Source organism: Dasypus novemcinctus, chromosome 21 (genome assembly GCF_030445035.2).
Source record: "Dasypus novemcinctus isolate mDasNov1 chromosome 21, mDasNov1.1.hap2, whole genome shotgun sequence".
NCBI classification, from domain to species: domain Eukaryota; kingdom Metazoa; phylum Chordata; class Mammalia; order Cingulata; family Dasypodidae; genus Dasypus; species Dasypus novemcinctus.
The window spans coordinates 64,102,157-64,117,021 of record NC_080693.1 but is presented as its reverse complement, the minus strand read 5'-3'; positions in this window follow the sequence as shown (position 1 = coordinate 64,117,021).

The following is a 14,865-nucleotide window of genomic DNA, read 5'->3' as shown; positions in this document are numbered from 1 at the left end:
TTTGTGGGGACCCCCTTCCTGTACTACCGGGGCATTGAGGAGGGAGGGACCACTGAATTAGCCCAGATTTTCTCTTAGGCCAGGTGGGGGGGCCAGAAGAGAAAATCTTCTGGTCTCCCCCTCCTTCCACCTTCCCTCCCAAAGTGTTCAGGATCACTGACAGGTGTGTAAGCAGGAGCTGGAAAGGAACTGGCTCATCTTGAGAAAGACCCTGGGATGAGCCAGCCATTTCCTCCGAGCTGACCTGATTTAGCTGCCAAGGTCACCAGGTCCTCAGCTGGGTAAGAGATGAGGTCACTTGTTTCATGTCCTGGCCAGGGACCCCCAAAGTGAATCAAAGCAGGGTTCTCCTGGGCATGCTGGAAAGTCCTGCTATACCTTTTCCACTGCCCTCACCTCCAGGCTGGGACAGACCAGAGTCTGGTTCTTGCTCTCAGGGTTAGCTGCTGGGACCTATTATTTTTTAAAAAACAATAAAAATCAAACCATTTTAATTGCTGATGGGTTAATGGCTGTCTCAATTCAACAACAAACCTTAGCACCAGCTGTGTGTCAAGCACTGTGCTTGGTTCTAGGGACTTGTAGCAGGGGGAAAGAGTCCCTGTCCTTGGGCCACTCACACTAGCAAGGAACAAGCTCTAACATATCTGAGAGAGTGGCTACCACAAGTCAGCTCTGGGGCCAGGTGTTCAAGCTTCCTCTTGCCCAAAATTACTTCTGTGAGGGAGGACAAGAAGGGTGGGAGTAGGGGCAGCTGGAAAGTCTGAGCGCGGAGCCATCCTGCACCTTCAATGCCTGGGGGTCCTCAGGCCAGTGCTAACCACCCCCTCCCGCCTAAGGCCTGGTAGAAATAAGGAGGGGCTAGCTAGGACCTGGTGGGTGGAATTTTATCAGTTCAGCCAGCCTACGGAGCTTGCCAGCACATGCTGATCAGAACTGTGAGTTAAAAAGGAAAGGAAGAGAATTTAATCAATTATTACCTAATAAGTTTGGTATGCTTGGTAGGAAGCATCTTTCCAATCATGGGTCCACAGAGGAGGAAATCCTAGAACGGATCCTTCACCATAGGTTGGAAACCAAGACTTTGGTGGGTCTGTGCTTCCCCCTGCTGGGCACAAGCGGTGTTACAGTCAAGACAGGCCGAGGCCTCCAGTGGTGACGGAGATGGAGTAGCAGCCTGAGTGACATTTCTGGATTACTGTCACCTTGTCACCTCCGATAGAGGAATTGTTCAGCCCCTGGGGACACTGGAGGCTCAGATGACTGAGCCGATTTCCCCAGGAATCTCTTCCCTCTCCCTTCCTGTTCATCATTACTCAGTTGGTGCCTCAGTTAAAAAAAAAAAGAAAGGTAATACATGTACACACACACACACAAAGCTCAAAAGCATGTACAGTGAAAATCAAGTTTCCTGCCAAACAGCCTCCCTGTCCTCCATTCTCCCCATAGGCAGCCACTCTGAACAGGTTCTTTTTGTTTGCTGGTTGGTTTTTGTATCTTTGCAGAGATATTTTGGGCATATGTACTCCACACTGTTCAGCGCCTTTCTCTTTTCACTTAATATATCTGCCTATGCAAAGTCTTCCATCGAATGGGTGTGTCATAATGTACTTCACTATTCCCCTGCTGGTAGATATTTAGGTTGTTCCAATGTTTCGTTACTATAAACAACGCTGCCTTCAAACAATATCTTAGTGCATGTATTTATTTGCACTAATGTTTATTTCTGCTAGATAAATTTACAAAGATGACATTGCTGGATCAGAGGTTATATGCTTAAAATTTTTTGACTGATTTCACCAAATTGCCCTCCAAAAAAGTTGCAGCAATTTGCACTCCTCCCCAACAATGGCTGAGATTGCCTGTTTTCCCACCTCCTCGCTCACCCGGGGTATTAACATGCCTTTCGATCTTTGGTGAGTCCTCTGAAAGTCCCTGTCACAGAGCAGGTGATGATCTCTCTTTCTTTGGTGTGTGGGTTTCTCCAAAGCAAGAATAGTATCTTTTCTGTCCCTGTATCTTTATCACAGGACTTGGTACTAAGTTGCTCAAGAACTATTTGCTAAGTATTGAAAAAAGAAGACAGGGCTGAGTTTTGCAGGCCTGGACAGAGGGAGTGGAGGGCTGGGGTGAGCAGGGGAACTAGCCTTAGGGCCACCCTCCCTTCAAGGCCCTAGTCAAGTCTCTGCCCCAAACCCAAAAGCCCTCCTCTTGCAGGAGCCCCTGAGATTGCGAGAGCCAAAGTAGAAGGCCCAGAATTCCCAGGGCAGCTCTGACCCAGCTCTTCTGCATCCCAGAGTTGGGCTTCATCATCACTGAAATGCCTAAAGACTGGAAATAAATCAAGTGCCCAGCTCTAGGGGATCAGATAAACCAGCACTGTCCAACAGAACTTTCTGTGATGATGAAAATATTCTTATTTGTGCTACCCGAGCTGGGAGTTACTAGCCTCATGTAGCTATTGAGCACTAGAAGTGTGACTAGTGCTACTGAGGAAATGAATTTAAAATTTTCATAATTTTAATTAATTTCCATTTAATCAACTCCATATGGCTAATGGCTACTAGAGTGGACAGTGCAAGGTTAAATAAACTGGTGAATCCCCACAGTGGAAAACTATGCAGGTGTAAAAGGAGAGAGTGAGAGAAAGAGAGAGAGAGAGAAGGAGAGATGTCAGGTACTGATATGAAAATACTTCCAGAATATATATATGCTTAACAGTTGAAAATTTATTTTATTTTTTTCATTTTAAAAACAATTTATTGGGACCAAATGTTGCTCAAATGGTTAAGCACCTGCTTCCCACATACAAGGTCCTGGGTTCAATCCCTGGTACCTACTAAAAACAAAACAAACCAACAAACAAACCTGAAATAAACAATTCCCTTTGAGGAGCAGATACAGTTCAGAGATTGTGGTTGGGCGCCTGCTTACCATTAACAAGGTCCTGGGTGGGTTCAATCCCCAGTACCTCCTAAAAAAATTCATTGAAGTATACCATTCATACATGAGCATAGATAAACAGTAAGTGTATAGCAAATGTGAATTTACAAAACAAACATATACAACATCATACAGGGCTTCCATACATCACCCAGAATATATTTTTAAGCAAAGATACAGTGTAAAACAGCATATATAGTATGTTATATTTTGTGTAAGAAAGGGAGGTGAAATCAAAATAAATGTTTGTATTTGCTTGAATTTACTTAGAGAAAGTAATGAAAGCGGTAACCTATGGGTTGCTAGAGAAGCAAAGTGGAAAATTCAGGGGTGGGAGAAAGACTTTCCAATGAATTTCTTTCTGCCTATTCAAAAAGTTAAACTGAAATAAATGCAAACTGCTTGCTGTCTAACCAAGGAGGGCTGCTCTGTCTCTCTTCTTGGCATTTTATGGTAAAGGAAAGAAGGCACTCACTACAGTGTCCTTTCTGTGTGACCCGCCAGAGGGCACCTGGAGAGCTGAAACAGAGATGCCTAGTGACACAAATGCCCACTCCTGGCCAGGCGTCAGAAACAGAATCTTGGGGGTGATGGTGGGAGGTAGGGACCTGTGCTTTTTATTGTCCGCCAAGTAACTCTTGGCACAGATGCTGCACTGCCCTTGCTGACACCTCCTGGTGAAAAGAGGATAAGCCCCTCTTACCAGGCAGGTGTCCCTTCCCCATAGACAGCAATGGTCACTGACGGCTTCTGAGCAACGACACTGCCAGGCACCAAGGCCTCTCGCATTCTAAGCTGGACAGCAGTCCTTCTCTGAACTCAGTGTCTCCTTGGGTGGCTGACTTACTCAAGGTCACACAGCTGGTGCCTGTGAGAGCTAGGATCTGAATCCACTCATGAACTGTCAGAGCCTCAGTGTTCTCTGGAAAATGGCAGTAGGACTTCTGTGAATTGTTTTAAATACTAAATGAAAAGTTCATGTAAAGTGCTTAGCAGAGACTTTAATTTCCAACAATAAAGTGGACTAGATGTCCAGAGAAACCCTTCTGGTGTAACACACCTAAAATTGCCAGATAAAATATAATGTGTGTGTGCGATTTTTAGTACAATACTGAGCTGGCAAGAAAAGAAAACTCTCCAAAGGCCAGATACAATGAGAAAGCAAAAATCCAAAAAGGAGCAAGACAAAGTCTGGAACCTCATAAGGCAGGAAGTTTAGGATCACAGACAACCTACCTGTCACCAAAGTCCAAAAGGTGACATACTTGGAAAAATATCCCCCTACAGATTGAGATGGTAGGGACACTTGCCTGCCTCAATTTGTCAGGAATATATGACCATTCTACAGCTGCATGCACTTAATAGCATAGCTTCAAAAATCATAAAGCATAAATAGTGGGAAAAACAGACAAATCCACCAATATAATAGATTTGAATCACCTCCTCTATCAATAGATCAAGCAGACCAAAAAAAAATCAGGAAAAATAGAGAAAATTTGAACAATATCATTCACAAACTTAATCTAAGAGAAAAATTTGAACAGTCCAGCCAATAATCAGAGAACACATTTTTGCTTTCAGGCACACATGGAACATTCACAAAAGTGACCACATATCAGACCGTAAGGAAAGACTTTACCAATTCTAAAACTTAAACAGACCACATTCTCTGACAGCAATAATTAGAAATCAATCATTGAACAGATAAAAAAAGAAAAGACAAATTCATAGGTTTGAAAATTGTCAAAACATATTTTGATGTCCATTCCACCTCTATATCGAGAGGGGGCTTAGATCCCACATGGATGATGGATGCAATTCTCCTTGCAGTTGTAGGCACTCTCAGTTCCCTGGTATGGTGGTTGACCATCCTCACCTCCCTGTTAGCTGACCTGGGTAAGTCCAATGAACCAGAGAGTAGGAGTTGCAACTCTGCTGAGGCTCAGGGCCCAGCTGGCACATGGACAGTCCAGAGATTCAAGTCTCCTGAGTATACACCAACCTAGCACTAACCACAGGTTCAATAAATGTGACAGAAGAGGCATGTGTAGAAAGGTCACATCTGAGAGTCCAACTCCATCACAGGATGGAGGAATAAAATATGGATTAGAGGGAAGCAGACTTGGCCCAGTGGTTAGGGTGTCCGTCTACCACGGTTCAAACCCCAGACCTCCTTGACCCGTCTGGACCTGGCCCATGCGCAGTGCTGATGCAGTCAAGGAGTGCCCTGCCATGCAGGGGTGTCCCCCGCGTAGGGGAGGCCCATGCACAAGGAGTGCGCCCCTTAAGGAGAGCCACACAGCAGGAAAGAAAGTGCAGCCTGCCCAGAAATGGCACCACACACACGGAGAGCTGACACAACAAGATAACGCAACAAAAAGAAACACAGATTCCTGTGCCACTGACAACAACAGAATCGGACAAAGAACACGCAGGAAATAGACACAGAGAACAGACAACTGGGGAGGGGGAGGGGAGAGAAATAAATAAATATTTTTAAAAAATAAAAATAAAATATGGATTAGAGTAGACTTACTGATATTATACTATAGAACTATTGTGACTAGTAATGGAAAAAATTGTAGCATTGATGTGGAGAAAGTGGCCACGGTAGTTGCTGAGGGAAGAAGAGATGTGATGTGGGGGCATTTTTGGAACTTGGAGTTGTCCTAAACAATACTGCAGGGACAGATACTGGACATTATATATCCTGCCATAACCCACTGAACATACTGGGGGAGAGAGTAAACTACAATGTAAACAATTATCCATGTAGTGCAGCAGTGTTCCAAAAGATATTCACCAAATGCAGTGAATGTGCCACAATGATGAAAGAGGTTGCTGATGTGGTGGGGAGGAAAGGGCAGTGTATGGAAACCTCTGATATTTTTTAATGTAACATTTTTTTGTGATCTATGTATCTTCAAAAAAAATACAATTTTAAAAAATGATGGGGATGGGGGGTGGGGAGTGGAGTATATGGGAACCTCATATTTTTTAATATAACATTTTGTGTGATCTATTAACCTTTTTAAAAAGACAAAAATTAAATTAAATTTTAAAAAAACATTCTTTGAAATAATTCATAGGTTAAGAAGAACTCATAACAAATAAGAAAATATCTAGACTATCAAAAATACTGTGTTCTTTGCATAGAGTGCCCTCAAAATGGAAGTGAGGATGATGATGATGATGATGATGCAGCAAGAGCTTGTAGTTGGTCTGTAGGACAAACTTGACAGCAGTTCTGAGATCAAAGGAGGAGGGATGTAAACTGAAGGACTGGGAAGCGGATGTGGTTCAAGGAACTGGGTTCCCGTCTACCATATGGGAGGTCCAGGGTTCAATTCCTGGGGCCTCCTGGTAAAGGCAAGCTGGCCCAAGTGGAGTGCTAGAGCAGCAAGATGAAGCAACAAAAATAGACACAGCAGACCAGGGAGCTGAGGTGGTGCAAGAGATTGAGCTCCTCTCTCCCACTCCAGAAGGGCCAGGATCAGTTCCCAGAGCCACCTAAAGAGAAGACAAGCAGACGCAGAAGAACACATGGTGAATGGACAGCAAGCGCCAAACAATAAGGAGGGGGGCAGATACATAAATAAATCTAAAGGACTGAGAGCCGGTGTAGCTCAGTGGTTGAGTGCCTGCTTCCCATGTACGAGAGCCTGGGTTCAATCCCTGGTACCTCCTAAAAAAATAAAAACAAAAATCTGACGAACTGACTACCACAGAGTCTGGGGGTGGGGAAATAAGCCCTGTGTATTTGCCCTGTGTTTTTTGTTTTGTTTTGTTTTGTTTTGTTTTCAGATTTATTTTTTATTTATTTTTCTCCCCTTCCCCCCCCCCCCATGCCAGTTGTCTTGTTCTCTGTGTCCATTTGCTGTGTGTTCTTGTTTTTGTCCACTTCTGTTGTTGTCAGTGGCACGGGAATCTGTGTTTCTTTTTGTTGCATAATCTTGCTGTGTCAACTCTCCGTGTGTGCGGCGCCATTCCTGGGCAGGCTGCACTTTCTTTCGTGATGGGCAGCTCTCCTTATGGGGCACCCTCCTTGCGCATGGGGCTCCCCTACACGGGGGACACCCCTGCGTGGCACGGCCCTCCTTGCGCGCATCAGCACTGAGCGTGGGCCAGCTCCACACGGGTCAAGGAGGCCCCGGGTTTGAACCGCGGACCTCCCATGTGGTAGACGGACACCCTAACCACTGGGCCAAGTCCGCTTCCCTTGTTTTGTTTTTTAAAAGATTCATTTTATTTATTTCTCTCCCCTTCCCCCATTGTCTGCTCTCTGTGTCCATTCACTGTGTATTCTTCTGCATCTGCTTGCACTGTCAGGCAGCACCAGGAAACTGCATCTTTTTTGTTGTTGTTGTGTCATCTTGCTGTGTCAGCTCTCCATATGTGAAGTGCCACTCCTGGGTGGGCTGTGCTTTTTTCACCCAGGGCAGCTCTCCTTGCGGGGTGCACTCCTTGCGTGCGACAGCACTGCGCGTGGGCCAACTCACCACACGGTCAGGAGGCCCTAGGTATCGAACCCTGGACCCTCCATATGGTAGGTACACTATCAGTTGAGCCACTTCAGCTTCCCTGCCCTGTGTTGTTTACATCATCACAGCAGCCTAGGACCTGTTAGTCCAAAAGAAAAAGCCCACCAGTGCCAAACTCAAATTCTTACACATCAAATTGCTTTAAAAATAGCCTAAATAAGCATGTATTTAGCCATTTAGAGCCAACCTATGAACTGCACTGAGCATCTGCTAGCCGTAGATAAGATAAAATCCTGTAATCGTAAGACCCCACGCTGTAGCTAGCCCTGCCACGCCTCGACAAGGACTCTGCGCTGTGCTGACTCTGTGACATCGCCTAGACACGGAAGTCCTCTGTCTCCGAATCCCCTCTCCCCGCTCCACATTTTCCCTTGCCACCTTCCCGGGGGTCCCTCCTGTGGCAGTCCCTGGAAGGGCTACTGCTGGAAGGTCTCCCACGCCCCTGCTGCCGGTGCCAGCAATGCTCCCGTGAAGAGCTTGCCGATTACTCCCACCTAGCGATCCCAGCTTTTTCTTCATCCGCTCCAAAATCCTCGAACTCAAATTCATTACGCTTTGGAATTATTCTAGTCACATTTTACTAATAAGGCCACTGAGACTGCTAGCGATGAAGTAACGCAAGTCACCCAGTTAGAAGGGGGCAGATCCAGGATTCGCTCCCAGGTTGGCCCTCTCATTTATCCTGCCATTGCTCACTGCAGTGTGGTCTAATGGGTACTGCCTCTGTGGCAGGAACACCCGAGCTGGTCGGGTGAGCTTTTTGGTTCATTTCTGTGTCTTAATCTCAGAAACAGTCTGCCACGGAGGCATTTGGCCATTTCTTATATTGCTCTAGGGTGTCTGGCTGAACAGAGAGGATATGAACCACAGCTGTCACCTTTAACAGGCTGTCTACTGCAACCAGCCCTGCTAGCCCAGCCAGAAGAGGAAAATGTAGTCTTCTTTTCTTTCAGGGCTCTGAAACTCACACAAACTAGAGCAGACGAGACCCAATACCACCAGGGACCAAATGGAGTAGGACAGACAGATGCCCAGATCTGTCAAGCTAGAGGAAAGGGTGGACTTTGGGAACCACTTAGAGCATCCAGGAACATCCCTTAGGGCTCCCCTACAGTTAGGAACAAGGTGCCTGGGACACAGAGAGTGTTAAATGAATGCTGACTGAAGCAGGTGTTGTGCCTGTGAAAGGATCTCACTGAGTTCAATCCTTAGAGTAATGCACCAAAGTAAGTGTTATTAGCCTCTATTTTACGGATGAGAAGACCATGGCTCAGAGAGGTTACATGATTTGCCCAAGGTCAAGAGGCCAAGAAAATGGCACAGTAGAGATTAGAAGCCAGGTCTGCAGGCCCAGCCTCCCCTCCCACTTCAAAGGTCTCCCTGCTGGCCAGCTGGTTGCCCCTGAGGCCTCTTTGATGACAACTAAGATCAAAGCTCTTTACTCACTGTCCAGCAAACATTCATGGTGGGCCAGTTGCATGCCCAGCACTGTGTGGGCCACAGGGAAACAGAGAAGTAGACCCAGGCCAGCCCTTCTTGGGCTCACGGCCTAGAGCGGGGGAGTGTGAGTGGTGGGTCTGTGTGCCACAGAGGCCACTGAAAGAAGAAACGCTAACTGAAGCTCCCCTCCCTGCCCCGGCATTTATGGGCCCAGGGTAAGAAGTCAAGTGGAGCCCACTTAAAATTCGTCTAAATATTTAAGAAGCATAATTCAAGCTAACACAGAAAAATAAAATGGATTGTATCCTCTTACCCTCGCAAATATACCTTCACACAGACCTGGAAAACCAGGCTCAATTTTAAAATTCTAGGATGACAGTGCTACACCGGAACATGACGGTGAAGGGAGAGCCCTCCTCTCCCACTTCTCTTCCCCCCTAAGAGGAGCCTCGCATATTCACGCGTGGACAGCCCAGCTCCCTGTCCAAGTCTCATCCACGCCCCACAAATAGCAACCTCGGCCACCCACAGGCCTAGGGCCGTGCACATCGGCCGTATGGTCAGCCTTCAGCAGGACAGACGTGCGATGGAGCCTGTGCAGGCCCTGGAAGTGGGTTTGGGGCCCCTTGGGGCAGGAATCCTGAAGTCTGCATTACACAGGGCTGGTCTATACTGTGCCATCCCATACAGTAGCCACTGGCCACAAATGGCTATTTAAATTTTTATTTAAACCAGTTAAAATGCAATAAAAGTAAAAATTCAGTTCCTAGTCACACTAGCCACGTTTCAAGTGGCTGCCATACTGGAGAACATTTCCCATCATCGCAGAAAGTTCTGTTGGACAATGCTGTCTATCTAGAAGGCCAGGCAGGGCCACCAGTGGGAAGGGATGCAGTTGGAGGAGGCCAGAGCAGGACTCCCCTTTTGCCCAGGTGTAAAGACAGAACTGCCTGAGGAGCCACAGAGAGGGTGACATTTGAGCTTTGACAGATTAGCGGGGAGGGGCGGAAAGGGAAAAGAATGAGAAAGTTCCAGGTAGAAGATCATACCAAAGATGCAGCAGCAGTGGTTTGTTGGGAGAAACACAACAGGTTTGACAGGACTGTAGGGAGGGTGTGGGAGTGGCAGGAGGGTGGGCTCTGGAAGGATCCGCAGGCCCAGTCCTCGAGGCCCTGGAGGCATGCTCAGGAGATGAGGCCTGAGGCTGGCGCAGACGGTCAGGGGGCCCAGGAGGGACGTGATCTGCTGGGCGTATGAATGAGAAGGAAGGGGGGAAATGGACTTGGCCCAGTGGTTAGGGTGTCCTTCTACCACATGGGAGGTCCGTGGTTCAAACCCCGGGCCTCCTTGACCCGTGTGGAGCTGGCCCATGCGCAGTGCTGATGCACGCAAGGAGTGCCCTGCCACGCAAGGAGTGCCCTGCCATGCAGGGGTGTCCCCCGCATAGGGGAGCCCCCCGTGCAAGGAGTGCGCCCGTAAGGAGAGCCGCCCAGCGCGAAAGAAAGAGCAGCCTGCCCAGGAATGGCACTGCCCACACTTCCCGGGCCGCTGACGACAACAGAAGCGGACAAAGAAACAAGATGCAGCAAAAAGACACAGAGAACAGACAACCCGGGGGGGGGGGGGGGGAATTAAATAAATAAATAAATCTTTTTAAAAAAAAAGAAAGTAAGTAAGAAAGAGAAGGAAGAATTAAGACCAGTGTGGGGATTTTTTTTTCCCACAAGAGACCAGGAGAGAGGAGCCGAGGGGAGGGAAGGTGAGAGCTTTGATGTGAGGAGAGAAGAGGCGAAAAATAGCTCAGGCTTGGAGTACAAGTGATGGAGAGGTGGGGGGGTCACAACAGGGACAAGGATGAAAGAGGGGGTATCCATTTGGAGAGAAGTGAAAGGTTCCATTTTGGAGGAGCAGATATAGCTCACGTGGTTGAAGGCCTGCTTCCCCTGTACAAGATCCAGGGTTCAATCCCCGGTACCTCCAACAACAAAAAAAGTCCCATTTTGGATTCATCTGCTGGGTGGGGCCAGACAGGAGGATGGAGATTCAGGGCCGCCCTCCTAGGGTGTCAAATAAGAGAGGGGATGGCGAAGCCACTGGAGGGCTGAGCTCTCCCAGGCCAGGGAAGTTGTCAAGAACCAATCTGAGGACAGGAACCCGGAAGATGTCTCCACTGGAGTCATGGGAAAGTGAACCAGAAAGACTGGAGCCTGCGGAATTTCCACAGATAAGCCCCCTCCTCAGCCCCGGAGCAGCCAGCACGCGCCCAACTAGCGTCAGCCATCTGCTGGCTGAGTGGAGGGTGCCAAGGAGCAGTGCGAGGATGGGCAGAGGCCGGGGCCCTCAGCCCTGGGAGGTTTCCGGGCAAAGGACAGGTCAGCGTGTCCCGTGCTCCTGGGAGGAAGTCAAGTGGGTGAGGACTAAGGCCATGGAGTTGGGTGCCCAGAGTCTCCCTAGTGGCCTTCAGAAAGAATGCCTGCGACAGGAGCTGCTGGAATTTCAGGGCAAGTTTGGTGGTGGAAGGGGAAAAGGAAGAAAATCTGATAAAAGTTTTTGCAGACAACCCAGGAGTTAATCCTTAGAGGTTCAGGGGTTCATGAACTGCTTAGGACGAAGAATCCCACCCCCAGAACCTGTCACTTGTGCGGTGTTCCCACCGAGCATGCATAACCTGAGTCTCTGCATAAGGAAACATCAGACAAATCCAAAAGGGGAAACATTCAATAAAAGAAAAAGAAAGAGAGGGAGGGAGGGAGGGAGGGAGGAAGGGAGGAAGGAAGGAAGGAAGGATGGAAGGAAGGAAGGAAGGAAGAGGGAGCTCTACTCTGGAAAAAAAAAAATCATGAAAGATGAAGAAAGATAAGGATGGCTCCAGATTAAAAGAGCTGAGAGAGGGAAGAGGAATTGGCCCAGTGGTTAGGGCGTCCGTCTACCACATGGGAGGTCTGCAGTTCAAACCCCGGGCCTCCTTGACCCGTGTGCAGCTGGCCCATGTGCAGTGCTGATGCGCGCAACCATGCCACACAGGGGAGTCCCACTTGTAAGGAGTGCGCCCCATAAGGAGAGCCGCCCAGTGCAAAAGAAAGTGCAGCCTGCCTAAGAATGGCGCTGCCCACATGGAGAAATGATACAACAAGATGATACAGCAAAAAGAAACACAGATTCCCGTGCCACTGACAAGAGAAGCAGACAAAGAAGAACACGCAGCAAATAGACACAGAAAACAGGCAACTGGGACGAGGCGGGGCAGAAGGAGAGAGAAATAAATAAATAAATATTAAAAAAAAAAAAAAAGAGCTGAGAGAGACATGATAACTAAATGCCACACCTAAACTGGAGGGGGAAAATATTCTAAAGGACTCTTACTGAATCAGTGGATAGATTAGAATATGACCAGTATATTAAAGTATTGTATCCGTGTTAAATTTCTTGAAGCTGGAAAGTCTACTGTAGTTACGCAAGAGAATGTCCTTGTTCTTAAGAAATAACCACTGGAATATTTATGGGTAAAGGAGCATGGTGACTGCAACCCATCCTCAAATAGTACAGAGAATTATACATTGAGAGAGAGAAAGCAAATAGGGCACAAATCTAACAACCAGTGAATCAGGGTAAAGGGTAAGTGTATATGGAGGATATTTGTATGATTCTTGCAACTTTTCTGTAAGCTTGAAATTATTTCCAAATAAAAAGTTAAAAACAAAAACAACAACAAAAACCTACCAAACCAGGAGCTTACCAAAGTTACCGACTTACTCTGCTCTTTTTCCCCCACTACTGGCAGTGGGCTAGCCCAGGGGTTCTTGGATGAACAGGGTAGAATTAGGAGCACAGGTGGCAGCCGGAAGGACAGGGCCTCGCGCCTGGTCACTGTCCTCGGCCCCGGACATTTTCTGCCCAGGAGCTGGGGAGGCGGGCGGATCAAAACCCCGACTTGCCCGCGGAGGTCCTGGGGCGGCGGCGGCGGAGCAGCGTCCTGCAAGGAGGGCCCCGGCCAGCAGGTGCCGCTGTTGGGCCAGCTCTGGCAGAACCCGGCAGCGGTTCAGCGGGGGACCAGGAGACCACGGACGTGGGGGGTTTCTTCCACCACTGGGCCCACCGGGGTCTGGGAACACCCTCGAGCATCCTTGCCCCCACCTGACTTCCACCTCCCAGGTCCTCAGCTTCCCCGCATCCCCTCCACCCTGCGGATGCCCCCAATCCTCCTTTCCTGGCACCGCGTCTCCCTCTCTCCCTCCTCCTCCTCTTTCCACTCCTCCCCCTAAGCAGCCCGACCCAGGCCAGCTGCTTTCAAAACAAACACACCCCCTCAGCCCTTCCCCACCCCCGCCCCGGCCTTCCTCCCGGAGCTGCCGCTCCCTGCTCCAGTCCCTGTGCTGGGTCCAGGGCTCAGGGTGGAGCCGGGGACGGATGACAGGGGCGGGGGCGGAGGCCCTGTGCTATTTCCTCCCCGTGGAAAGGAGCGGCTGGGGAAGAGGGGGTCCTCTCTGCCTGGGCAGGCGGGGCTGGTCTTTTACTCCCTGGCCCACCCAGAGCCGCAGGATGAAAGGGGCTGAGAAAGGCCGTTTTGTCCATCCCCCTTGCTCCAGAAAGGATCAGAACCCTGTGAAGGTCTCCTGATCCTATAACCTTTACTAATTCCTTCAACAAACCTTCACGGAACACCAACTCCACAAGGTGCCAGTTGCTTTACCCAATTCAAGCACGTTAAATCCTTACAAAGACTGTGAGAGACAGGAGCTGTTTCTCCAAAGACCCAGTTCAATCCAGTGTTTGTCTGCAGTCTCCTCCTGGCCCATCCATTCTGCCTTCGGGCCACCACTGCACTCTCCCAGTTTCCCAGGTGCTGCTTGTGCCTCACCATCTTCCATTGTTTTGCCTTCTGGTTCTCCCACCCCTACCAGTCTGGGCCCCAGATGACAGCAATTGGGGCCAGTGAAGCCTGGTGGCCCTGACCTCAGCTCATATCAGGGCCTTGAGGCCCTTAATGTCGCCAAGCTCAGTTTTCTCATTTTTAAAACAGGGTTAGTGGCAGTGCCTTCCTCCTGGGGTTGACGTGTCGGTAAAGTGAGAAGACGCATATAAAGAACTTAACACAGTAAATTTAACTTGAAAAGGGGGGAGTCCATCCTTTATAGCATGGCTAAAATAAAAAGGCAGACAATACCAAGTGTTGACCAAAGATGTAGAGTAGAGCGACTCTGATGGGGGGGGGGTAAAATGGTACAACCACTTGACAGTTTCTGTTACAGCTGAGTACATGCAAACAGTAGGGCCCAGCAACCCTACTGCTAGGTAAATACCCAAGAGGAAAGTACACATCACACACGTGCACACCAAAAAGCATGTACAATAATGTTCACAGCAGCACTATCATAATAGCCCAAAACTGGAAACAATCAAATGTCCATTGGCATTAGCATGGATGGATGCATTTTAGTATATTCATACCAGCGTTTTCAAACACTGTACAGCAATGAAGAGCAACGAACTGCTACTGCTCGCAACAACAGGCACAATTCTCACAGACGATAATGTTGACGACAAGAAGCAGCACAGGGAAGAGAGTTGGCCCAAAGGATAGGGCGTCCACCTACCACATGGGAGCTCCAAGGTTCAAACCCAGGGCCTCCTTGACCCGAGTGGAGCTGGCCCTGTGCAGTGCTGATGCTTGTGAGGAGTGCTGTGCCACGCAGGGGTGTCCCCCGCGTAGGGGAGCCCACGCGCAAGGAGTGCACCCCAGAAGGAGAGCCACCCAGTGTGAAAAAAGTGCAGCCTGCCCCAGAATGGCGCCACACACAAGGAGAGCTGACACAGCAAGATGATGCAACAAAATATGACACAGATTACAGGTACCACTGACAACAATACAAGCAAACACAGAAGAACACACAGCAAATGGACACAGAGAACAGACAACTGGGGTGGGGAGGGCGGGGAAGGG